Genomic DNA, 25880 nt, shown 5'->3' with positions numbered 1-25880 from the left:
AACAAAAAGTGAATTCATAAAATTTGGTCTTTACCTTGGTAAAAGCATAATTTACAAACAGCATTTAATTCCTTGCAGTACACCATTCAAATGACATCTTCATCAAGTAGGTAAGACTTCATGTCAAGGGAAAAATAAGAAATGACATACAAGAGCTAAGTTTCAATAAACTTAAGCTAGCAAAATGCAAATATACTTTTAAAGGAAAAAAATCAGAAGTCATGTGAAATATTTTAATACTAAATACAGTAAAAATATACAGAAGGCCTAAAACAAACCAATTTTCTCTTAATTTGTTTTAAAAAATCCAAATATTATTTTACCCTCAACATTTATCTATTAGAATAGCTATTGTTAGACTTGGATATCACTTTATATAGGAAGTAATTCTAAAATATGAACCCTGGAAAAATGAGTTAATTTTGTACCCAGAGATGAGAAATAAAACAGGAACCCTGTGGCTCTTGATCTTCCTAGTCTCTTCCTGTCCCCACTCTTCACCAGGTAAGGAAGTTTACTCCTAAACAGTTTCCACATACTCAGATGTTGGAATGAAATTTCTTCTCTAGAAGATACCAGAAAACTACCACCACTGTAGCTCAAGCTTTGACGACCTCTTTTATTGCAGTTTTCTTACCACTAAAATGGCTACGCTAAAGCTACACTACTTCTATTACAGAATAAGGAGATGTGCACTGAAATTTGCCCCTCCCTTCTAATATCTAATTGTTTATACAAAGCATAACTGTCCTATATTCCACATTAATTTTTTGTGAATATTTTCCCATTAAAAGTATATGTAGGGCTTCCCTGGTGGCGCAGTGGTTGAGAGTCCTCCTGCCGATGCAGGGGACACGGGTTCATGCCCCGGTCCAGGAAGATCCCACATGCCGCGGAGCGCCTGGGCCCGTGAACCATGGCCGCTGAGCCTGCGCGTCCGGAGCCTGTGCTCCGCAACGGGAGAGGCCACAACAGTGAGAGGCCCGCGTACCGCAAAAAAAAACTTAAAAAAAAAAATATAGCTAATCTTCTTTTCTTTTCTTTTTTTTTTTTTGGCCTGCCGCTAGGCTTGTGGGATCTTAGTTCCCCGACCAGGGGTTGAACCGGGCCCTTCGGCAGTGAGAGCGTGGAGTCCTAACCACTGGACTGCCAGGGAATTCCCAGGTAGCTAATTTTCTATTTGAGCAACCAGTTTCACATCTTACTCTATTATTGTCTCAAGTTTCGGCACAGTTTTTAATATGTAACCAAAATAAATGTTTGTAATGACTTGAGAAACACATATCTGTATTTATCAATTATATTAAGGAACTGTCCTTTTAGGCTACCCTCCCTGCTCAAACCCACTTTCCAGACAAAAATGTGAACAGATTTTCAAATATACATAATTTATATATGCACAGTTTTCATTTAAAAATATTTTATTGAACATCTACTATGTTCCAGGTACCGTCCCAGTTGTTATGTGAGTCGGTATACTGGTGTACAGAATAGACATAATCCCTTCTCAAGAAAGAATCTAAAAGCATTTAAATTATAAGACACAAAAACATAAAGCAAATAATTGTTCAAGACTGCATATTTTTTCTTTGCCCATGCAAAGTAGACATATACATTAAATGATTATTCCAAAATCAAATGGGTTATTTCAATTCTTATCTTTTTTTTTTTGCAAAATCTATTATGTATCTCTCTATATACATATTCAGCAGTGAAAGTGCAGAGTCCTAACCACTGGACTGCCAGGGAGTTCCCCTAAATCTATATATTTTAAACTAAGCCAAGTGTGCCGAACTTGAAAGAAATAATTGTGAATACTGCAAAATGCAAATCGTTTTATAAATCTTTAAAAAACCTTCACAGTGAATGTCTTCACTTATGTTTTATTTTTAAAAATTGTGGTTAAATATACATAATATAAATTCTACCATTTTAAAGTGCATAGCTCTGTGGTATTAAGTCCATTTACTTTGTTGCACAACCATCGCCTCCACCCATCTCCAGAACCTTTTCATCTATATCAACTGAAATTGTACCCACTAAATACTAACTGCCCAACCCCCCAATCACCTCAGCCCCTGGAAACCACAATTCTACTTTTGAATTTGCCTATTCTAGGTACTTCATGTAAGTGGAATCATACAGTATTTGTCCTTTTGTGTCTTTTTTTACTTAGCCTAACTTTTTCGAGGTTCACCCACGTTGTTGCACATATCAGACTTTCCTTCTTATGGCTGGGTAGTCATTCAATTGTGTATATTACTACATTTTATTTTGTCCACTAATCTACAGACATTTGTTTTGTTTGATCTTTTGGTTATTATGATAAATGCTGCTATGAACATTTTTTATAACTATCTATTTGAGTCCTGATTTCAATTCTTTTGGGTATATACCCCATTAGGTAACACTGGATCATACAGTAATTCTAATTTTTTGAGGACCTGCCATACTGTTTTCCAGTGGTTGTTCAATTTTACACCTCCATCAGCAGTGTACAAAAATTCCAATTTTTCTACATCCTTGTCAAGACCTCTTTTTTTTTGATAATGGCCATCTTAATGTGAGTGAAGTACTATCTCGTTGTGGTTTTGATATTCATTTTCCTAATGATTAGTGATGTTGAGCATCTTTTCTTGTATTTATTGGCCATGCGTATATCTTCTCTGGAGAAATGTCTATACAAGTCTTTCGCTCACTTTTTAACTGAGGTTTTTTTTGTTTGTTTGTTATAGGAGTTCTTGATATATTCTGGATATTAATCCCTTATCGGATACATGACTTGCAAATATTTTCTATTTTGTAGGTTGCCTTTTCACTCTATTGATAGCGTCCTTTGATGCACAGAGGTTTTAAATTTTGATAAGGTCCAACTTATCTTTTGCATAGGCCTGTGCTTTTGGTGTCATATCCAAGAAATCATTGCCAAGTCCAATGTCATGAAGATTTCCCCCTATGTCTTCTTCTAAGAGTTTTATTGTTTTAGTTCTAACATTTAGGTCTTTGATCCATTTTAAGTTAATTTTTGTATACGGTGTGAGGTAAGTGTCCAACTTTTCTTTTGGATATCCAGTTTTGCCAAGACCATTTGTTGAAAAGACTGCCCTTTTTCGCATTTAATCGTCTTGGCACATTTGTTGAAAATCATTTGAACATATATATGCAAGGGGCCTGGGGCACCTAATTTATTTTCTGGGGCCTCTAGTTTATTCCAATTGGTCTATATGTCTGTCTTTAATGGCAGTACCATACTGTTTGATTACTACAGCTTTATATTAAGTTTTGAAATCAGGAATTGTGAGAGCTTCAACATTGTTCTTCTTCTTCAAGATTGTTTTGGCTATCTGGTGTCCCTTGAGATTCCATATGAATTTTAGGATGTATTTTTCTCTTTCTGCAAAGAATGTCATTGAGATTTTTTTTTTTTTTTTTTTTGCGGTATGCGGGCCTCTCACTGCTGTGGCCTCTCCCGTTGCGGAGCACAAGCTCCGGACGCGCAGGCTCCGCGGCATGCGGGATCCTCCCGGACCGGGGCACGAACCCGCGTCCCCCGCATCGGCAGGCGGACTCTCAACCACTGCGCCACCAGGGAAGCCCTGTCATTGAGATTTTGATACAGATGGCACTGTATCTCTAGACCACTTTGGGTAGTATTTCATCTTAATACTCCCAATATATGAACATGGGATGTCTTTCCATTTACTTGTGTCTTCTTTATTTCTTTTAGCAATGTTATATAGTTGGCAGTATACAAGTCTTTCACCATTGTGTTTAATATTATTCCTAGGCACTTTATTCTTTTTGATGCTATTGTAAATGGAACTGTTTTCTTAATTTCCTTTTTGGGTTATTCACTGTTAATGCACAGAAATGCAACTGATTTTTGAATGCTGATTTTGCTTATTAGTTACAACAGGGTTTTGTGTGTGTGTGTGTGTGTGTGTGTGTGTGTGTGTGTGTGTGTGTGTGTGTGTAATCAAGGTTTTTCTACATGTAAGATCATGTCATCTGTGAACAGAAATAATTTTACTTTATAAATCTTTTATACCTAAAATCGGTTCATAGCTGTCTGGCAATCTTGGCCTATTCATTCATTCTTCTAGAAAAACATCAGACAGGTGTCTCTTCTCTCTTCAAACTTCCAATATCTCCCTTTCATCCTCACTTTCACTCAAAAAACAGAAGCTATGAGAAGAGAATTTCTGCCAGTTTCCACCACACCTATCTACATACATGCATCTGTCCCCATATAACTCTTTCTTTGAATTATGGATGAACAATCACTGTTCATAAGACCAATCTCTTCCCTTTTATACTAGATTTTATCCTCTCTTGCTTACTTAAGGATATTCCTGTAACACTCTCTCCTACATCTTTAATTTTTCTCTCTATTGGATCATTCCTATAAGCAAACATGTTATAATTTATTTCATCCCTTACAGATTATTACTTTCTGTGATAATATTGCAATTTTATCACTGATGTTTTAATAAATGCTCAGAGAAAAATTTTTTCCTATTTTTATTTCTATTTTTAACTCTGAAACAAAAATCATGGCTTTCTATGTGAAAGCCTGATAAATTTAAAATATTAGAAAACAGTTATTTCCACATGCCAGAAAAATATGGAAATTCTTTATTTAAATGTATTTATTAAAGTGAAAGATTCCAGTGGAGCAATTCCAGAAATAGGGAATGTACATCTCTCTTTACCTGTGTTCAACAGCAACAATAATCTCTCGAGCTGGTAAGCTTTGATTTTTCCTTTCCATTTATAATAAACTTCTACTTTGGGGTGCCAAAATAGGTTTCATATTATGCCTTCAGGAAGGGGTTATTTTAAACTCAAAATTTCTTTAATCTATAGACAGTTTCCATTGTCACATGATAGGGATATTCAGATGCTAATACATGTCATGAAAATATTTATGCTACTTTGTTGTTTACACATATCCTTTATGTGTCACTAAATTACTTTAGATTTTTCAAATACTTAATTTTACTTTTAATCTGGTATTAATACAATTTATAATAGTAATTACTTTCTTCAAGTATGCTTCAAATTATGCACATAAATCTCTAAGGAGCTGGCTATATATAGCCCCTGGGCCACAGAGTGACTACCCTTGCTCAGGACAGTGGAATACTACACAAGTGGTATGATATATAGATATTATACCTGGAGAAAATAAAATTCACAGATGACAGATTAAAACTTGCTTTTCTTTTACTTCTGTTTTTTGGATACAAATGCTTAAAAACAAGGATTTTATTAACTAGATGACATACATTTAAAATTCAGTGTTGAGAACAGGCTTGAAATAATATTCAGATATAATCCAGAAAGCCTGTTTTATAATCTAAAAAAAACCTAGTTTTTCAGTTTAAGTGAATATAAATTTGTACTGTTGCTACACTCTCTTGATTTTTTTCTGATGAAGAAATTAATGAATGATTACTTAAAAACTGTGTGAAATGGATTTCAAGCTAAATAATTTACTCCAGAAAAGTCAGGAGATATATATATGTATTTACACAACATATATATATATATATATATATATATATATATATATATATGGTACAATATATAGAGTTATATATGTTATCACTTTATTAGATATGTTATCATTTTATTATTAGATTTCCTAACAATAGTTTCCTTATATACAAAGTTAAACTACTTACAAGCTAAACATTTATATTGAGTTTTTAATTTTTGATGACTTTACTCCCTAGATATGAATAAATTATAAATATACCATAATGTCAGCCAAGAAATGCAATATAAAGTTTAATGAGAAAGTTTAATAAATAAATATGCTGTTTATCTTAACTTTTTTTCTTAGACACATTCTTTTGCATTCAAATTATGGATACTTACCCATTGCTATTCTTTCTTTACAATTTTGATGCTGTGTCAATCATTCCTTGTATTCAGTTGGTCAATAAAACCAACCGACACTTTCTTTGAGATCGCAATTCATCAATTTCTTTGCCATTCTTAATTTCATACCTTAAAATCAGGTCTAAGTACCTGATAACTAAAATTGCATTTCAGCTTGACTTCCCGTGTTTAGTCAACTAATAAACTTCCTGAAACTCATATATTCAAGAATAGATCTGTGGTTTCCCAAATGGAGTGTGTACTTCTCTGCCTAGTATCAAGGTCTGTATAATCAGGACCAAACCAATATTTTCTATTTCTCTCCAATGAAAACACTCTACAATTCAAGTTAAAAGATATCTTTTAAATGCCTTATATGGACTTTTTTTTTTTTGCGGTACGCGGGCCTCTCACTGCTGTGGCCTCTCCCGTTGCGGAGCACAGGCTCCGGACGTGCAGGCTCAGCGGCCATGGCTCACGGGCCCAGCCGCTCCGCGGCATGTGGGATCTTCCTGGACCGGGGCATGAACCCGTGTCCCCTGCATCGGCAGGCGGACTCTCAACCACTGTGCCACCAGGGAAGCCCATGTGGACCTTTTTGAAATAATCAGAAATTTTAACAGGAACTAGATATTATTATAGTAAGGGATCATTATTAATTTTGTTAGTGTGTTCAAAGTATGGTGGCTATATACTTAGGGGGAAAGGGTCCCTATAAGTTGGAGAAGCACATGAACTATTTGTGAGTGGACAAAAGACTGATCAAGCCTGATGCTACTGTGGCCACCAGGTGAGTAGCAAGTGGAACAAACACAATTACTCATCGTTTGAGTGTGACTATCCTCTCCCATTGAGTGATTTTTCAAGGCTCCCACAAGAACTGAGATGCTTATAATAAATTGTTTTTCAGTTCTTTCCTCCCCTAAGCTGTATATTCCTACCTCATCTTTGAATCTTCACTGAACCTACTGCTGGAGGCTAAAATACTCACTAACCCCTTTTCCACTTATCCCTACTTTTAAAGAAAATTTAAGTCTATCTTCTCTGGTGGATTCTTACTTCAACCTTTCTGAAGGTTTCGGATATTGAACTGTCCATTCACAGTAAGTTTTGAATACAGACTATTATTCCCAGGATTTTGTACTGTGCTGAGCAGACAACTGGTTTCATTATTTCATACCTATCCTCCTTTCAAACTGGACTATGTGGCAATGCTTCCAATGGTATGGACCATGCCATTTCTCCACTGCTACATCTCAGTCCACTGGCACTCATAGTGCCTACATCCTTTAATCTCTCCTTCCAAGTTTGCTGGCTAAAACAAGAGCCACCTTCAACAAGTAGATATGGAAAGAGCCCTGATGACTAAATGCAAAACCAAAAAAAATAAAGCTATTAAAAAAAATCAGAAAATAAGAAGTTCTAGACATGTCTCCTAAGCTCTTAAATCATCCTGAGTGCAGTGGAATTCACTGGTCAATTTCTGCATTTTTAACTTCATCAATGAAATGAATAGTAGAAATAATTTATTGAGGCAGCAATTACATAGAGCAGTGAATTTGAAGGCAGAAGACCCAAGATGGAATCCTGGCTCTGCCCCTTAGGAATCAAGATCTTGGATAAATTACTTCAGTACACAGAGCCTCCGTTTCCTCTTTGTAAAATGGGCCTATTAAGGCCTACTTCACGAAACTGCAGTTAAGACTGCACAATCTTAAACTTTTATGAGTACATCTAGTAGTGAACAAGTATTCAACAAATACCTGCTGAATCTAAATTTATAGTAGGATTTGAAACACACCTCAGACAAACTTAGGGTTTCAGTGGACTGTGATTCAACATGAACCAACAGTAATGATGACAAAGAGAAAGTGGAATCAGGATGCATTAATAGAAGTATCTTATTCATAAGAGACATACTGTATTTTGTACCTCAAAACACATTGAGCATACTGGGTTCAGTTTTATATACAATATTTTGAAAGGAATACTGACAAAATGTAGCAGATCCAAAGTGAAATACCCAGGATACTAATGGTCTAGAATTCATATTGTGAGAACCAGTGGAAGGACTTGGGTATGGTTAGCTTAGAGAAAAGATACAAAAGCTATTTTTAGAAGATAAATCTAGGGCCAAAAATTAAGTTGTATGCTAAACTGAAACCTGCTCTCTTAGAAGAATTTTATTTTCTATGAGTTATTAATGACATAAATACAATTTATAACACTAAGGGAAAAGTCTATTTATTATGGTTCTAATTCTAAAATAAAATGAATACAGATCAGTTTAAAAATTGACTTTTAGAAAAATTCAATGTATTCTACTAAGCTGTCTTGTTAAGGATTTGGAGGACCAACTGCCAATTTTAAGTTCTGACTATAGGGCACCAAATTCCAGAGGCATAAGAAACAGCTTGTAGAGCCAAATTAAGGAAAACAAACTGAAAAATATTTTAATAAACTTACTGGATATAACAGGAAGAGTGAAACTGACAGTCTAGGCAAAAAGTCAGGTGTGACTGCTGACAAGTGGATATATGTTTATGTCAATCTGCATTCAATTTATTCCTGTTTTTACAGGGAGATAATTTTGAAGACTCAAATTTCAGACAAATAGGCAAAGGGCAAGACTGCAGACAATAGTCTGGGATGTTACCTACTGTACTTATGCTTAGAACTTGAAATCCCTATCATACTAGAGTTCATTATATTTGTATATTCATTTCCTATTTAAATCAAGGCCTGTGCTATTAAATTCTGCCTTGTTTTCATTTCCTAAGAAAATATCCAAAGTAAGTTCACAAGTAATAAGTTTTCTATTATTCTTCTTTGAATCATCCATCTTGAACTGAGAAGTTGTTCAGGGTGGGAAAACAGTGAATTCATTCCCTTTCTATAGTTTTGGCATTAAAATTCAAATTTTATAGCTATAATTCTTGTGAGATCAGAAACACAGCACTGCCTTAAACATTAAAGCTCAAATTTAACTCGTTCTCTTAAACATACATGTGTCAAATATATAAAATTTTGAGGACAGGAACACCTGGCATTTGATTAAGCATTGTCTACTTCTCAAAAATAGCTGTTATTTGAACAATGACTGAAAAATGGCTGTTGCATATTGTCAACTTTCTCTATGTTCACAAAATGTAAAATAATATACAGCTTTAAGAGCTTAGATATGATATGTTTACTAAATTAATATCAATTGATGATGTTATTAAGTTTGCAAATCCTTCTTTACCACCAAATGCTGACAGTACCTAGCATCCTTATAAAATTTTCTGCTTTGGATTATAACACTCTTTACTAATTCAAGTGCCAAAAAAGCAATTTGTTTTTTTCTCTTTTGGCACACATCTTTCTCTCAGAAACATTCACATTATAAAATTATTTAAGATAACTAAAATTTCCCCATGAATGGCATAGGTACAGTAATTTACACCAGTAAATTTCCATCACAAATAAATTAAAAACAGGAGAAATTTCAGCTACATCATAAAAAAAGCATTACATTTTCACTGAAAATACAACAGATTTTATATCATTTGCCATACTGATTGCTTACTGCCCTACTGATTACAACATTCTGGTTTTATTTCCAGTACTTTCAGTCAATCCTACATTTACACTATTTATAATTCAAGAACTGACAATATTTTCTATAATGGTATAATTACATGCCATTGCCATTCTATGGCTAACTTGATAACTTGATTTCTAAAAACGATAACCAGTCCTATGTGAGAAATAGTTGTCATTTCTTTTCACTAGCTTATCTCTTGGATAGCAGGCAAATTTAATAAGTCTCCTGAATTACAAGGTAATTTATCTCCATCACTTTTGTTTACAGGACTACTAACATTGACAGCATTGAATAGTGAATTTTCTGCTTTATCTTTTGTTTCCTATTTACAAAGTCAATCGCTTAAAATTTTTGTTGTTGTAGATTAAAGAGACAGAAGCAATGATATTAACTGCTGACAATGAACCTAAAGATGTTATTTTATTTAGCACCAAATGATACATTAATTTATTTTAAATTCACATAACAGAAATATATAAAAATCAAAAAACATAGCTCAAAAAAGAAAAAGTAGGAAGAAGTGTGACTATTTCTGAATGTTTTATGTTAAGCAACAAAAGTTTAAGAGCTTAAAATTGAAAAACAAACTTGAAACATATTTCATCTCTACTCAATTTGTAAAAATGAATAAAAAACACTATCATTATTTAATTTTTACAGTATCAAACATATGGAACACTCATACTCCACAATTTCTGGAACATCCATGTTCCACAAGTGAATAGTTCAAAAAAATCCCTATCTTAAAAAACAATGGGGACTTCCCTGGTGGTCCAGTGGTAAAAGAATCCACCTTCCAATTCAGGGGGCGCAGGTTCGATCCCTGGTTGGGGAACTAAGATCCCACATGCCGTGGGGCAACTAAGCCCGTGTGCCACAACTACTGAGCTTGCGGGCCTCAACTAGAGAGCCTGCATGCCGCAAAACTACAGAGCCCACATACTCTGGAGCCTGAGTGCCACAACTAAAGAGAAAACCTGCACACCACAACTAGAGAGAAGCCCACGCGCCATAACGAAGAGGCCATGCATTGCAATGAAAGATCCCGCCTGCCTCAACGAAGATCCTGTGTGCCGCAGCTAAGACCCGACACAGCCAAATAAACAAAAAAATAAATAAATATTAAAAAAGAAACAATAGCGTAAAATAAACATAAAAGAGAGAAAGACGGAATACACACACAATCATGAAGAATCAATGACCACTATCACTATGTGCCTATTCTTCTGGGTATTGTTTAATTGGAAACAACACTATTCTAGTATCTAAGATTAAAAGTAACTTCAGGCACGTTACATAGAAGAGACAAGAGTAAGCATTTCAACTATGAAATACCGCAAATGACCTATTTTAAAAGATGCTGGAGAGTATCCAAGCAAGGCTGCTTGCTTAGAAATTTATAAAGGAGATGAAATGAGCTTAAGAATGTGATGTCATCTGTACTTATAAATCTGTTGGAAATTAATGATACCTATTTCTTTTTGAAAAGTGGACTGCCCTCCAGTCTACAGTGAGACTGCGATACCAATTGAAAAGATTTCTTTCTAAGATTTAAGTTGAAGAAAAGCTGAGCTGGCTTCCAAGGGACCAATTAAGAAAGCCAAGCCTGGATTATATAGGATTCTTTGGGGATTTGCAAATGTTTCCATTCTAGTTTTCCAGCAACAAAAATATAAAGGGAAAAAATTATAAAAAGAAGTGATCAGTGGCATTTGGTTACTATTCTTCAAACTGGCTCATTACTACAAATTTTCAATATTTAATTGATTCACACCCTACAAACTACTTAATTGAGCTCAATGGCTGATCTATGATCATAAAGTCACTCCTTGACATATACACATTATTTAATAATAATACACATTATTACTGGGTCACTAATGCAGTGGTATGAGGTAATGTAAGAGAAGCACCTGAAGCACTAGTTTTCATTTAAACAGGGCCATCCCTCAATATCAAGAACAGAAACAGTAGCAGTTGAGTTTCTTTTATTTAGAGATGTAAAATTAGCTGAAGGAATACATGGAAATGAATCTTTTTGGTAACTGATTTTAGGGTCTCAAATTTAGGGAAATAAGTATCTTGTGCATTTACCATAACCTTGTTTTTGACAGTTTTTCTAGGGGTATGATATTAATTTCAGCTAACTTATTAGAATTATTCCCTTAGAATTTACAAGTTTCTCAAAAGTAAAATGAATCAGGGTAAAAATGTTTCTTATTCTAAGAGGTGTGCATGTGTATATATAAAAGGAAGGAAAAGGGATTGTCTTCCTGTTTTTCCCACCTCTTGAAGTTTAACAGCTAAATTTTAAGCACGTCACAAAGAAGTCAGAAGTGTAATCTAGTAAAATGTAAAAACAGATAAATGAAAAAAACGATTTCTCCAGTGGAGAGGACACTTCCACTTTATAAAACCATAAAATAACTGTCAATAAACCTGAATAATGATGATAATAAAAGAGACCACTACTTATTTGTAAATTCCTTTGAAGGAAAAGGGTTTAAAATTATGATTCTCAGATTTAGAGATGATAGGGCCTGGCTGTAAAATCCTTTTCAAAACAGAAAACTTACCCAAGGCAATGACATTATTTTTGCTCTAAAATGGACTAAATTAACATCGAACTTCAATGTGTTGGGGGGTCAGGGGAGGTTAGAAAGTTGTCATTCTAGGATGGTAGAAAAAAAATTCAGAAATAAAGCAAAATATGACACCAAACAGTAACTTTTTATAGCAATGGCAGGGGGACTGTGAGTTCATACTTACAAGGTAAGAATTGCAGGGCTAAGTAGGGGGCTTGTTTTATATGGTCTTCATTTTGTTGTTATTCACCTAGGAAAAAATAAGAGGGAAGACTTAAAATTTTCAACTGAGGTTGACAATCATTGTTTTTTGATCCTTATATAGCACTGAACAATCACAGATTAGAAATACCTAGCAGCAGCATTTATATATTTCAGTACAGAGTACTATCATTAATTTTTTAAATTCACTTTTCTATTACTATCACCCTCTTGAAGTTTAAAAGTCAAATATGTAAGTGTAACTAAAACTCACACTTCAATATCTAACTTGGACCACACTGAGCCTTCTGGAAGACATCATATAATTGCAGATATTTTAAGATAAATTCAGTATCATACCTCAACATTGACCAATCTCTTTCTCTTTCTCTCACACACATACACATGAAATCTACAAATCTGTATACTGCCCAATTCCATGAATTCTACTGTAATACAGTATAAATACAAAGCTTAAGTTGGAGCTTAAAATGCATGAAGAAATTTCTGAAAACAGTATGCTATGATCTATGGCCCAAAGAAAAGAAAACACAGTCATGAAATTGCCTGAATTAAAGAGTAAACGAAAGAGTAGTGGTAAAAAAAGAGAAACTATTTCCATGGTTGTCCTTTACTTATAAGAGTAGGAAGGATTAAAAGCCAGTATGCAAAGGAAGGAAACAGTATGGCTCATCTTCAAAAAGAATTTATTTAAAATTTAAAAATATCCTAGCAACTTAAGTTGGTTAGAATGTTTGATTTCTGTGGGCCATGATTATAAGTTATAGTTTGTACACCAACTAACAGTTAAGCACTTACTACAAGACATAGAATAGAATAAATCCAATCCATGCCCTTAATGGAGTATTCCAAGTGTATATCTTATTGTAGAATATCTTCACCAAAAAGGACAGTACATTTTAAAAACTTATTTGAAAAATAAATATTTCAAATCCACAGAAAAATCAAGAGAATAGTAAAATGAATCCCCACATCCTACCCCTGGCCCTCCAATGCAGCTGTATTGAATTCTAATATTCTGTCATACTTGCTTTGCTTTTATTTACTTTTTTTTTTTGAAGAAAAAAAGACTACATATATAGTTGAGTTCCTTTTGTACCATACCTTGGATCCCATTCCCCTCTCTCCTAAGACATAATCATAATCCTGAATTTGGTATTTAATTCCTATGCATCTTTTTACACTATTATTACAAATTCAAATATTTAAAACAATATATATCATTGCTTTCAAGCTTCATATAATGTTATTATACTGTATCTAACCTTTTGCAACTTTTTTTGTTTGCTGAAGACATTCATCTTGATGATAAACATAGCTCTCATTTTAATAGCTGTATAATAAACATTTTTTATCACATGACTATGTCACAAATTTGCCATTCTCCTGTTACTTGACATTTACATTGCTTTCAATTTTTTCCTATTAAAAGTAAAAATAAATAAGACTTTACTACAGATCTGTTAGTTTATCTAAAACATCTAGGAATGGAATTGTTGAGTTAAAGCCTATGTATATCTTCAACTTTAGTAGGATGTTGCCACATGCTCTCACAAGCAGCATATGAAAAGTTCTCCTTTCTGTATTTTCTCCAATACATATTTAGAAGTACATTTAAGATGAAGAGCTACTATCTAACTGAAAATTTAAAAAATTCTTAAGTGATCAATTCCCTCTGTTTTCATCAAGTACAGGTTAAATAGAGGTATACTAAATGTTCCAAACAAATACTTAAAATTTGGTCCAAGGTACTTGAACAAAAATAAGCTCTCATAATATAGGTTTTCTTCATATGACTGAAGAAATAGCAAGACTTAATCTAGAGCTACTGTGTTAGAAATGATAAGATTCATAATTAGTTACTGAGCTTAGAGGAAAAAAAAAGCAGAAAATGTAAATGGTTTATTAATGTGAAGAATCCTTCCCCAATTCATTTTGGGCAGTGTTCTCACATGTGGTGCTTCTAAAAAAAAAAAAAAACTGACTTAGTGTTTATAAAAAACACAAATTCCTAAGTCCAGCTCCAGAGATTCTGATTCAGCACATCTGGAAAAATGCTTTATTCTAGGTTATTCTGGTACAGGTGGTCCACAGATACTTTACACAGTAATTAGTAGTAAAAACAAGGTATTTTCAATATAAAGCATTATGTAACTCACTTATTTGGTTAAGGGTAGGTAAGAGTAATTAATATGTTATCTGTTAAATTACATCAACATATTAATGAAAACACACTGTAGTAGTAGGGGAAAAAACCCCATACCAACCAACCAACCAACAAAACACCCCATGGTTACCTTTTTAAAAGAATGCTATTGTAAATGCTGGACTTTAAGATGGGGCATTAAGCTTACACACTAACAACACCGTTTGTAGTTTTCCACCAAGAATGTTACAAATGAAATCAGAATTGTAACAGAAATCCAATATTCACTTCCCTTTAACTACAACCTATTGGAATTTGGATACAAAAGAGGAGAAAAATATACAGATAGTATTTAGGTTATGCACATCTGTGCAAATTCAAATCATTAAAAATCAAAAACACTGTTTTATACTATTTGAAATTACAGAGTCCTATTTCCAAAAGATTTAGAATGATCTGAAATTTCCATATACAAAGTTCAGATATAAGAAATTATTTTAATAGTGAGAAAAAGTAAAGACTTATGCACTTTCACCTGCAGCCCGTTTTGTCTTTATACACAACACCAAGTAGTACAGGGTGTTGTTCTTTTTAGTTACAGTGAAATCAACAAAAATTTGGCCTTGTTTAGACTGGGCTATAAAATAAAGATAATATGGGGCTTAGCATATGGTCCCAAAGTGAAAGAAACACTCCTATGTGGCCATAGTCAACTTTTCTTTCCTCAAGTGTACTACCTAACTTGTGTTATCAGCAACTAACTATTAATAATTTATTCTAGCCTACCAAAGCATGAAACATACCATAAATACTTTCAGAATCAAGAAGGTTTTCCATTCAAAGAGATGGAATTAACCGAATAAAAACTAAATGAACTAAAACCAGAGTAAATAGTAAAAAAACAGTAAAAGTCTAAGAACTATAAGCATCTACTGCTCTCTTTAAGCTGCTTTGGGAATAAAATACCTTTTTGTCAAAGAATGTATTCATTATACTATATATGGATTACACTGACAGTTTGGCCTCTCTCACTTGGTCTGTAAAAGCTGGTGGGTGCAGGCTCTGTTGGCCACCATTACTGTATATTGATGCTATTCTGTACAATAGCTGACAAGCAGCAGCAATCTCTCAGACCCTGCTCCCAACTGTAAAGAGCAAGAACAAGGGCTGTGGTGATACTTGTTTATTCACTGTTGCTTCCACTGAAGCAGCAAGCTGAGAAAAGCATATGCAACTAACACACAGAGGAAAAAATTGGCTCAGCTCAACCTACCTAGTAAGTCTGCTTTTCTCATTACATGATAAAATTAGTTAAGAAGGAATTTTTTCTTTAAAAAGTGGGATAGAGAGAGAAGAAAAGACAAAATTGATTAGAAATGGAACCTGTAATGTATCTAAGGAAAAAAATTAATGACACATGTAATGACACTTCAGCTCCTAGTTTAGATTTAACTGCTCAATTATCAAAATTCTCAGAAGAGTTTTAACCAGGTTCAGGGTGAATTCATAAAGACTATCTTCCCTAGCCATTCTTCTGGAAAATAAGAAAGCATCTAAACTTTAATCAAGAAATGAAATTATATTATGCTTAATAAAGAGCTCCAGTCTCCCAGTTTCCACATATCTAATCACCAATATATGTTTGACATCAGACACTATTAGCAAATAAGTAAGATTTTAGCTCATAAAGTTTTTACAAAAATTCCAGCTATTAAAAAAAATTTCCACATGTAATTAACCTACTATGAATGTGTAATACAAAGCTAAAAACTTAGTAAGTACATATCAATTGATGACTAACAGAAATAGAAATATTTGTTCTGTCAAATTATCTTTAAACTTAAATGATTCTATTTACGGACTTATAACTTTAAATTTAAAAGAAATTCTTATTCTTTAACATTTAAGTATTTTTGATTCTGAAAAATATTTTAAAAGTCAGAAAAATTAGGAAATCTGTAAATTATTTTTTAAATGCAAGAATAGGCTGATAAACTTAAATAGCTAGTCAAGAAGGCTAGGTTTCAGATAAATAAAAGTATAAAATACAGTAATATTTACAATTCAGATAATATTTTGTTAAAACCCCCAGTCTTTAATTTTTATCAAAATTGAAAAAGTCATTTTTCTGCTTAGCAGCAGCTCAATAACAAACAATGTTAATAATAAAAATTAAAAAAAAAATCTGAGGATCATAGGATAACAAAATTACTAAATATATTTGTTTATTATGAAAGCTATCCAATAAAAAAGAGTAACAGCAAATATCAAAGATTTTTAAAAATTAAGACATTTACAAACAGTAATAAATTAATAAATGATTAACCAGTCAATTAATCAGTCTCAGCAACTACATTTGAATCAGGCTGCATGTTTCTCTTCCAAGTGACTCTAACCATGAAAATAGGAAAGTAAAACTAAGCCAAATCACATATGTTAATGAAATATCAAAAGTGTGGTTTGTGGTGCTGAGAACTGAAATTCTACTTCAAAATGATATTAAATTAAAAAACTAAGTCCTGACATTAATTAAATATTGCCTTTTGAAAATGCTTATCAGACAATACAATTCTGATGCATTACGTCTTATCTGAAGAAAACTGAAACAGATTAAGGATCTATTTGCTAGTCAGAAAAAGAAAACATAAAATACACACATGTACAAAACTGCCTCAAATAGACATTTAAAATTTTTTAATTAAGAAATTGTATCTACTCTTTAATGAATCCTCAGCAACACCATAAAACCTCAATGAAAATTTTTATAGCTGACAAACTGCTTAAAATATAAGTTGTCCTTATATACTAGCATTATACATCAACGACAAATATGAATAATTTCAAGTCCCTTCATACATAGATATGTTAAATTACCTCTATTCTAGTTTATCCAAATATTCTTCTCCCCCTAAGGATAACTATTTCAATAAAACTAGAACACTGACAGTATAACTGTATTTTGGGAACAATTAAGAATTTTCCTGAAAATAAACATTATTTAACCCTGAAAATGCACTTATCCAAAAATATAAATATTGTACAAATAAGACAGAAATCTATCACTGTAAAAAAAATAACACAATAAATCCTTTCCCCCAAATTCTGTTATAATGAACTACATGTTAAGGCTTAGTTAGATAATCAGGTTTGTAAATTAAAAACAGCCAAAATCCTTACAAAATGTCCTTTAAGGGATAGCCAACCACATGTAGCAGTAAAGTCCTTATTAACCTGTCTCCTAAAATAACACATACTACTAATTAGGTTAAAGTTTCTTACTCTGTAAGAATTGACCAAATAGAAGAAAACTGTTAATATCTACACCAACTCTTTTAGATGTTAAATTACTTACTAAGCTAAAAATTTGTAAGTTTATAAGCTATCGATGGGACAATTTCATGATGCTAAATACTTGTGTCTAAACAATAAGTTTTGACAACTTCAGAGATCACAAATCATAAACTCTCTAAATCAGGAACAACTCTAATTTATATCTTTTCCACAATATAAATTCAAAACCTGTCTCTCTTTCCCCATTTAACTCATTAAGGCTGTGTATCAAGATATCTGAATTGAAAGTGATAAACTGAACCTGGATTCCCCCCACCACCAGATACCCCGAAATTGGATTTTTCACTTTTCATCTTAATGTTCTCTAACCTAGAAAACACTGGTTAAGTTAAAGGGCAAAAACTGTATTCATTTTCATCCTATCCAAACTAAGCTGCTTTTTTATAACATTCTCAAATCAAAGTTATGAAGACTTTCTATACCTTGCATTTATCTCAAACAAGCACCTTACAGTATAATGACACCAATATCTGAACTCCACCCTTATATCAAACTGATTTCTATTAAATTTTAACGTTTTACTTAACCTTAACTGTCAACGGATTCACATTCCTGGATCACCTAATATCTAATAAAACAGAAATATCTGATTTTTAAAGTATTTTGATATGTATCTCAATGTTCAAACACATTCTTAAATACGCATCTGAGAATTTACTTAAACATTTTAACATTCTTTAAAGATAAAGGCAGTTCTATGCCCATGGTGATAAATACACTTCACTCTTAAAGACTAAGATTACACTCTTCTTATGAAAACAAACCTTTGTGATTTCCTATGTCTTAAGTATATAAAGTAAATATTTTTAGGTGAAAAAAATTTAAAGAAAAAATTATATTGTTATTTTTTAGTAAACCTCACTTTATTTAGCAAATAGTGTTTAAAAAAACATATTATGGTTAGTGTTTCATGTAATTTATACTTTACTAATCAAAACTTAACCAATACTTAGTAATACTGTTCAATGAGTTTTCACTACACCAGATTACAATTTAGAAAACAGCCAAAATTTTTATCAGCTAAGTATCTGAAAACTTCAACTAAAACTATAAAATAAATTTATTTCAAAGCAAATAAACATGCTGGAAAAGTGGTTCTGTGATAAAGTATTTTGGAGGTAAAGACCAAAGTCACTGGAAGTTCTGGAATTCTACAGTTTATTTTTAAAGAGTTTGCAACTTTTGATATGAACAATTTAAATATTTTACTCAGAGTACCTATGAGTAAGATGCTAGTTTCTGCTTAAGAAAGTGGGTTTTTCAGTTTCAACCAACTTGCCACTTATGGTTAGGACAGTCCTTGGAATACTTTAAATTCTCTTAAAATATTCTCATTAATTTTATCTGATTTTGTAGGGTCTATCTACCACTATACCTGTCAAAGAGCGAAACACCAAATTCCATTTGATTTAAACCTTCCATTTTATAATATGAAAAATCCACTATTTAAGACTTTTACATATAACACTGTAATAACAACGTTAAGAAAAAAAAAAGAAAGATCATTATATATACACTTATTTTTAGAATAAATAAATTCATTTGTTGGACCTAATACAAGATGATAAGAACATCACTTATACGAAAAAACCCCTGAAGTTTTAATAAATCAAGAGTACTCAACTGTGGCCACTTCGCTGGATGATTTCTATCTATTAGTAAATATTGATTTTAGCTCACCAAATTGTTCTGGCTTTACCAACTGTCTAGCTCAATTATATTGCAAAGATATAAAATTGTATGCTTTTAAAATTCATTAGTATACCTTAACCTCCTATCATGTTCCAATGCATTATGTGAATGTTCAATCAAAGAAGTTAGGTTGTTCTCCAGAATTGGCTCTCTCCTAAAGGTCAAAACCTGCAATAAAAATGTCATGTATTATAGCATGAAGACACTCAACAGATTTCCGCCTCCTGCAGTTTCACAGTGGATCCCTGAACACAGAAGTAAGATCTTCAAAACGACCCCAATCTTGCCTATATTCAAAGAAACCCTAACTTGAAAATATGTTTTAAAAATAGAAATATCTTGATTAGAAACACCTGTGATATGGTTTATCATCCGAAGCCTCTTCAAACAAATCAGATTAATATGTTTCTGCTTTCATTTCTCTTTAGAGCATTCATTTTGAAAGCAGTGTAGATGATTGTGTGTGTTTATGTAAGTAGTTGTAAGAGGACTGGTAAAGGGGACTACATAAGGAAAACAGAAATATAGTTTGTTTGTGCCTCTAAAACTTATAAAATCCACAGTTTAAGAAGTTACTCAAAGTGATAGAGACAAATTTTTAAATACCTTTCTCCCCAAATTATCGTATGTTTTAATGGTGACAGAAATTACCATCATTTTCAACTTCAGTCTTTTGCCAAGCCTGAGTGAATAATAATACTGATACTTCCAAACGTTTTAAGACATTACAGTCTAACAGAACAAAACTTAGAAATTACTTTTAAAACAAATTAAAATATTTATAAGTAATAAATGGATGAGTATCGGGCCACTGGCTTTTTTAATGTGTCCAAGTAGAGGTGGTGTGACTAAATGTATATAAGGGTGTTTTCATTTGTTTCACCTGAATCTTAATAATTTAGTGGCAATCAACTATATAAAAATATTAAATTGTTAAATTTCCACACGTTTATAATGTACTATATGTGAACCACAATGCTCTGAGCTTTCCATTTTTATTTAAAATAAAATAACCCTTTATTCCTCTGCAGCCAAATATCTGATTAATAACAAAAAACACACATATGTAACTCACAAACACTAACCCTGAAACCATGACATTTTAAAAAATTAGAATAATTGTACATAGTCTTCCTCAAAAGACATAGACAGTTTTCTATATGTGAGCATACAGTAAAGGAAGATATCTTAATTTAAAAAAATCACAGGATAATAGAAGAAACCAATATGTACTCCATGGCAAGTGTTGTTTTTAAATAGTAGGGAAACAAAAAATACTAGATAATAAAGAACAAAAGAGGTTCAGATATAAGACAAATATTAAATCAAATGTGTATGATAAAAAAGATGTTAAGAAAACCTTAAAATATTAAAATTCAAATCTCAAATCTATTATAAAATACAGCTTTTTACACTCAGAACCCACGACAAGTCTTTCCAGTGCAAAGATTATTCAGTGAAATATGACAGGATTAAACAAAAGTGTATTTAACTTCTTATAATTTGATAAAAATATTAAGAATATAATTCATATATATATTTAATACTTTTATATATTTCCAATACTTTAAACTTGTCTTTCTAAAAGAAAGATCCTTTAAAGTATCTTTAAGACAGGCAAAGGAAAAAAAAAAGGCAAGAGAAAATCATTTCCCTACCAGAAAGCAATATTTCTAGGAAGGCTCTACAGTCATTTGTTCATGCAAATAATCAGAAAAATATATAAACACATATTAGTAATGTGACATTCTACAACTGATGTTACTCCTATAACATTAAGACAATCGAGACTTTAAAGTTCTACTACTATCACTTGTAAAAATTAAATGCAAAAGCGGCTTAATCTCATTTTTGACACTTATTTCAAAGAAAGTGGTAGTTTATTACTGATTTCCTTAAGAGATTTGGAGCTACCAAATTTCAGCAAGTCATAGTTTGAATTCTAATTACATGCCAAAATTAGTTGCCTGGCACACAATGTTTCTAAGTTTTCTGAATTAAAACAAAACAAAATAAAACAACATGTATAGTAATACTCTGACAATTCTTTCTAAGATGTGTTTTCTAGTTATAATCAGACCAGTAATCTGTTTCTTCTAAAAAAGGGTTAAAAAGAAATCAGTGAAGATTATTAAGCTTCATTAAACAAAAGGAAAAAAAGACAAGAGCCAATTTTAGCCCAGTAATATTTTAAAATAAGAGAGACAAATTTTTATAGAATAAAATTTCAAAATCGTGTGTAAATTTATACTCTGATGTTTTTAATTGGAGAAAGCTTATGTATCCTGTAGAAGAAATCTCTAATACAGTTGCTGGGCATTTTTTTTTTTCTTTTTGTAAACCAAATCAACCGACTAATATTTCTGGATTGAAGTTATTTAGTGACATTCTGAACAGTTACTACATACTAATAAGTAAGCAGAGATAAAAATATATGTCTCCACAAAACAAAAAATAAACAAGAATGTAGCACACAAAGCATGATGAAACAGGGGATCCAGAATATGAAAGGTATTTTGAAATTTTCATCCTTAGCTCTAGATAAACATTAAAAGTGATTATTAATCTGATTAGGAAAAAAGCAGTGTTACATACAAACACCTGAGGCTACATTTTGTAAATGTACAACTAATACAACAGCATTAAAACAAAGTCTAAAACCGCATTTTTATAAAATAGTATGAAGGGCAAACAAATGAAAATCAATGCTACCAGGAAGACTGATACCTTACCTTCTCTAGTTCCCTCTCCCCCACAATATGTAAACATAGCTTTGAAAAGAGCTGAGCTACGGTAGCAACACCTTTCTCCACCATTGTTTTCCTGTGGTAATACAAGACTTTTCTAGCCCTTACAATAGAAAATAAATTAGAATTATCCATTTCTGCAGAGAAATATGGATAATATACATAATATAATAATATACATCTGCTGGAACTCATACCTACAAGCCCACAAGTCTAAAACCAAAATCTTCCTCTTATCTAGCACCACATAAAAGGGAAAATATTTTGTTTGTGGATTTTATTTAGGTGCTAGTGTGTTCTCAAGGTTTAGTGTAGTATTTTAAATAAAGGAACCCCTTCACTTCTTTTCAAAATGGCTTATTAAACAAAACAGTCCTTCACCTATCACCTCCCAAAACAAACGAAAAAACCCCATAAACCAAAACACTAAAAAAGTATGGTTAAATTTAACCAGCCTGGTGGAATTTAAAGCCTTTCCCCATCCTACCCTCAAAACTCTCCAAGTCACATAATAATTTGAATGAAAATTAAAACACAAAAACCAAAATAACGAAAAAGCAAAACCCACTGGTTCTGGTATCTTAGGTAAAATTACATTTAAAATAGAAATAGGGTCTTCTACAGTTTCATTAAAGCAGATTTTATAGAGAGGATAATTAGCATCTCTTATGAAATTTTCATGAGATGACTCAAAATAAACAGCTTTGAAAAAAAGCAATGAACATAGGTTGTGTCATTCCAATTCTTGTTTTGAAGGCAACACAAAATAGTATGACTTATAAACTCAGCTATTCCCCTTATTAATATAAATTATATTTATAGCTCTACAGAGATTTATAAAAGTCGTAGGATCTTTTCATTTGAATATTTTCTCACAATACACATCTGACCTAATGTGAGAATACAAACTCTAAGTTTCAAAATTTCAATTACTATTAATAAAAGGATATAAATTTCTATTAAAAAATCTTTAAAAAACCATCTACGGCTATCTTGTTTATCAGTGAGTTTACCGATGTTCTTTGAAAACCACACCCGCCTTTTATCAAGATGCAACTAAACGGAATGACAAGCTTGGTAATAAAAAGAAATATATTGACGGCTGTCTTAAGCAACATTAAACAACTGAAAACTAACCAAATAAAACACAACACATCCACACTGTTCTATGCAATATATTTCTTCATAATGAATTAAATCATACACACGCACCTGTGCTACTTACCTGTTGTATTGTCTAAATTAAGCAACATAAATTTATTGCAAATAAGGTTTTAAGTCCATTGCAATGGCTGAATTAGCAAAACCTATATATTTTAAATTCTATGTGAAAAGTTTAAGAAATGTATCCAATTTTTGTGGAAAATGTGGAATGTGCTCATTCTTAACATTAAGAAAATTGAAGTTTCTTTTCATGGAAATAAAAGAAACAATTCTCCCATAATCTGCATCTAACAAATACATGTAGGTTAAGATGAAAAAATTCTGTCAGAGGAATAAAAAAATCCTAAATCCTAAACTCAGTTTTTAACCAATAGAGAACAGGGGCAAATATATAAAAGTCTTGTAATTTCAGCCAGCAGAATCACAATTTTGCGAAAATCGTCTTCTCTGGGTTTTTCTTTTAATATACATTTCAAAATCACTCGAAAATCCTTTATGGAAGAAAAAATACTAAACACCAGCTTTTTTTTTTAAACTCCCCGTCTTAATGTTTCATAACGTGGTTTTCTAAATGTATAATTTTTTGGAAAGCCGAGAATTATAATCTAGTATTCAACATTCAAACCCCCCAGTCCCGCTTCCTTTCAGCCAATCAGTGGGTAACAAGTTCGGTGTTTTGGGAGCTCCGTTAGACACAATTTGAAAAACATCACTTTGCGCTCTCCTACTCTCTTCGGGGAAAGATTCTAAGTGAGGGCGGGTCCCCCAATCTTTACAGAAATAAGAAATCAATCAATCGTTACATCAATTCCAGAGGGAAAAACTTTAGGCAGGCGGTCCTAAAAAGTGTGTGACTAGAAGCCTTATCCCTCTTTTCGAACAACTGAATAGCTGCTGCAAAAATCATCTCCTGCATATTCGCAACTCAGAGTCGCGCGCCCCATACGCAATACATCACACCAGCAAAGGGTTAATCTAGGGTGCCTTCAGCGCAGAAAAGGTTTCATGACCCGGTACATCTTTAATGAGGAATTTTACAAAAGCCATTATCTAACTATAAAGTATTACTTAAAGTTAAAGGCGTCACTGGCTCAAATCATTCAAGAGTTGTCGAGTAAAAACTGGTAGAAACTACGAGAAAAAAAAATCACTAAAGGGAAAGACAAATAGCCCTTTTCCCTCCGCGTCAAAGCCAAGAGAGCTCCCAAGAAAAGGTGGGGATTGCAAAATTACCGTTAAGTTCTTCGGGTAAAGACTTTTCGGGAGGAAAACATCAATACAGTTTCAAAGATTGCCTTTTTCCTTGCGACACGTTTCAAAGACTGGAGAAGGAAAAAGTCTTCTCAGAAAAGTGCGACTCTGAGAAGGAAATCGCAAGGTCGAAGCCCCATCTTTCATCTCACCCAAGAACACACCCCCGGCCCCCCCAACCCAAGAAAGGACGACACCGTGAGAGCAAACGACAAAAATCCTGAGCAAAAAGCGAAAGTCCAGCATCTTTCCTAGGAGCCCGCTAAAACCTCAAAAGCCTGCCCCCGCCCCATCTTGTCCAAATTGGAAAAGCCAGACGCGGTCAGTGCTACCCGTGCCGAGACCCAGGCGCGCAGAGCCGGAGGGCGGCGTGGAGAAACTCACATTGCTAGGGCATCTCATGCTTTGGCATCAAAGACGACAATATACACGACTGGGTCCCGCGGAGGGTACTGTCCGCACGTCGGCCGGGAGGCACCCGCTACTCCGGGTCCTCAATTTTCCGCCGACCTTAAGTTTCTTGTCACGGGAAGACAGCCGCAGCGGGCCGGGAAAACTGCCATAAAAGACTGCTCGGTTCGGCAATGGGGGAGGGGGCGCTCGTCCCCCTCCTCCTGTCAAGGAGCCTCTGCCTGCCGAGCCCCGCCGCGCCCCGTCCCCGGCCCCGGCCCCGGGCGGGGGGTCCTGCTGACAGATCCGCTGGGCGGCGGCCGCTCAGCCGCAGCGCGTCCGCGTCCCGCTCAAACTGCAACTCCCCTCCCCCCACACCCCCGACTCTCCGCGCTCCCGCCACATTCTGCCCGCCGCCGCCTACTCAGACACCCAATTACCCCCAACCCTACCTCCTCGCATTTTTTGCGATTAAAATGAAGGCGGACCCAGTTCCCACTCCCTGCACCCCCCCACCGCCTGTCGGTCCCACCACTGCCACCTCCCGAGTCCCGCTCTGCTACTTCTTCAGGCTCTTACCGGCTGCGCCAACCCTGGCGAAGCTCCGCCAACTGCCCTTTGCTCGAAGTAATTTTTGGCGATTTTTTTAGTAATTTTTCGGCTGAGTCCTAGTGGCGCTACGCTCTCCGACAGGTTATCCCGTCTCTCCCGCTAGATTGATGAGATCAGGCATCACTCGAAAATGGCGCCGAAAGCGCTGAGGCTCCTCATTCAAATTCGTTAGAGCCAACCCCGCCGCCCCGGGGCATGCCGGGAACGCGGGCTGCCTCCACAGCTGTCAATACCGCCTCCTAACCTCC

General features: G+C 33.8%; 1 long non-coding RNA gene across 3 annotated transcripts in view; it reads right to left on the bottom strand.

The window, feature by feature from the left end:
• The window catches only part of LOC132477473 (uncharacterized), a 70401-nt gene that overhangs the window by 4858 nt on the left and 39663 nt on the right, over positions 1-25880 (bottom strand). Inside the window, exons 1-4 of one of the 3 annotated variants that reach the window (XR_009530271.1) lie at positions 25600-25796; positions 19542-19636; positions 12242-12307; positions 35-116 (exon numbers count right to left, since the gene is read on the bottom strand). This is a non-coding gene — a long non-coding RNA (uncharacterized LOC132477473). Of the gene's footprint in view, positions 1-34; positions 117-12241; positions 12308-19541; positions 19637-25014; positions 25297-25599; positions 25797-25880 lie in introns of those variants that run through there. The other 2 variants (XR_009530273.1, XR_009530272.1) reach the window with 2 other exon arrangements.

Source organism: Mesoplodon densirostris, chromosome 17 (genome assembly GCF_025265405.1).
Source record: "Mesoplodon densirostris isolate mMesDen1 chromosome 17, mMesDen1 primary haplotype, whole genome shotgun sequence".
NCBI lineage: Eukaryota > Metazoa > Chordata > Mammalia > Artiodactyla > Ziphiidae > Mesoplodon > Mesoplodon densirostris.
The sequence above is the reverse complement of the archived record's forward strand: the minus strand, read 5'-3'. Positions and strand labels throughout refer to the sequence as shown.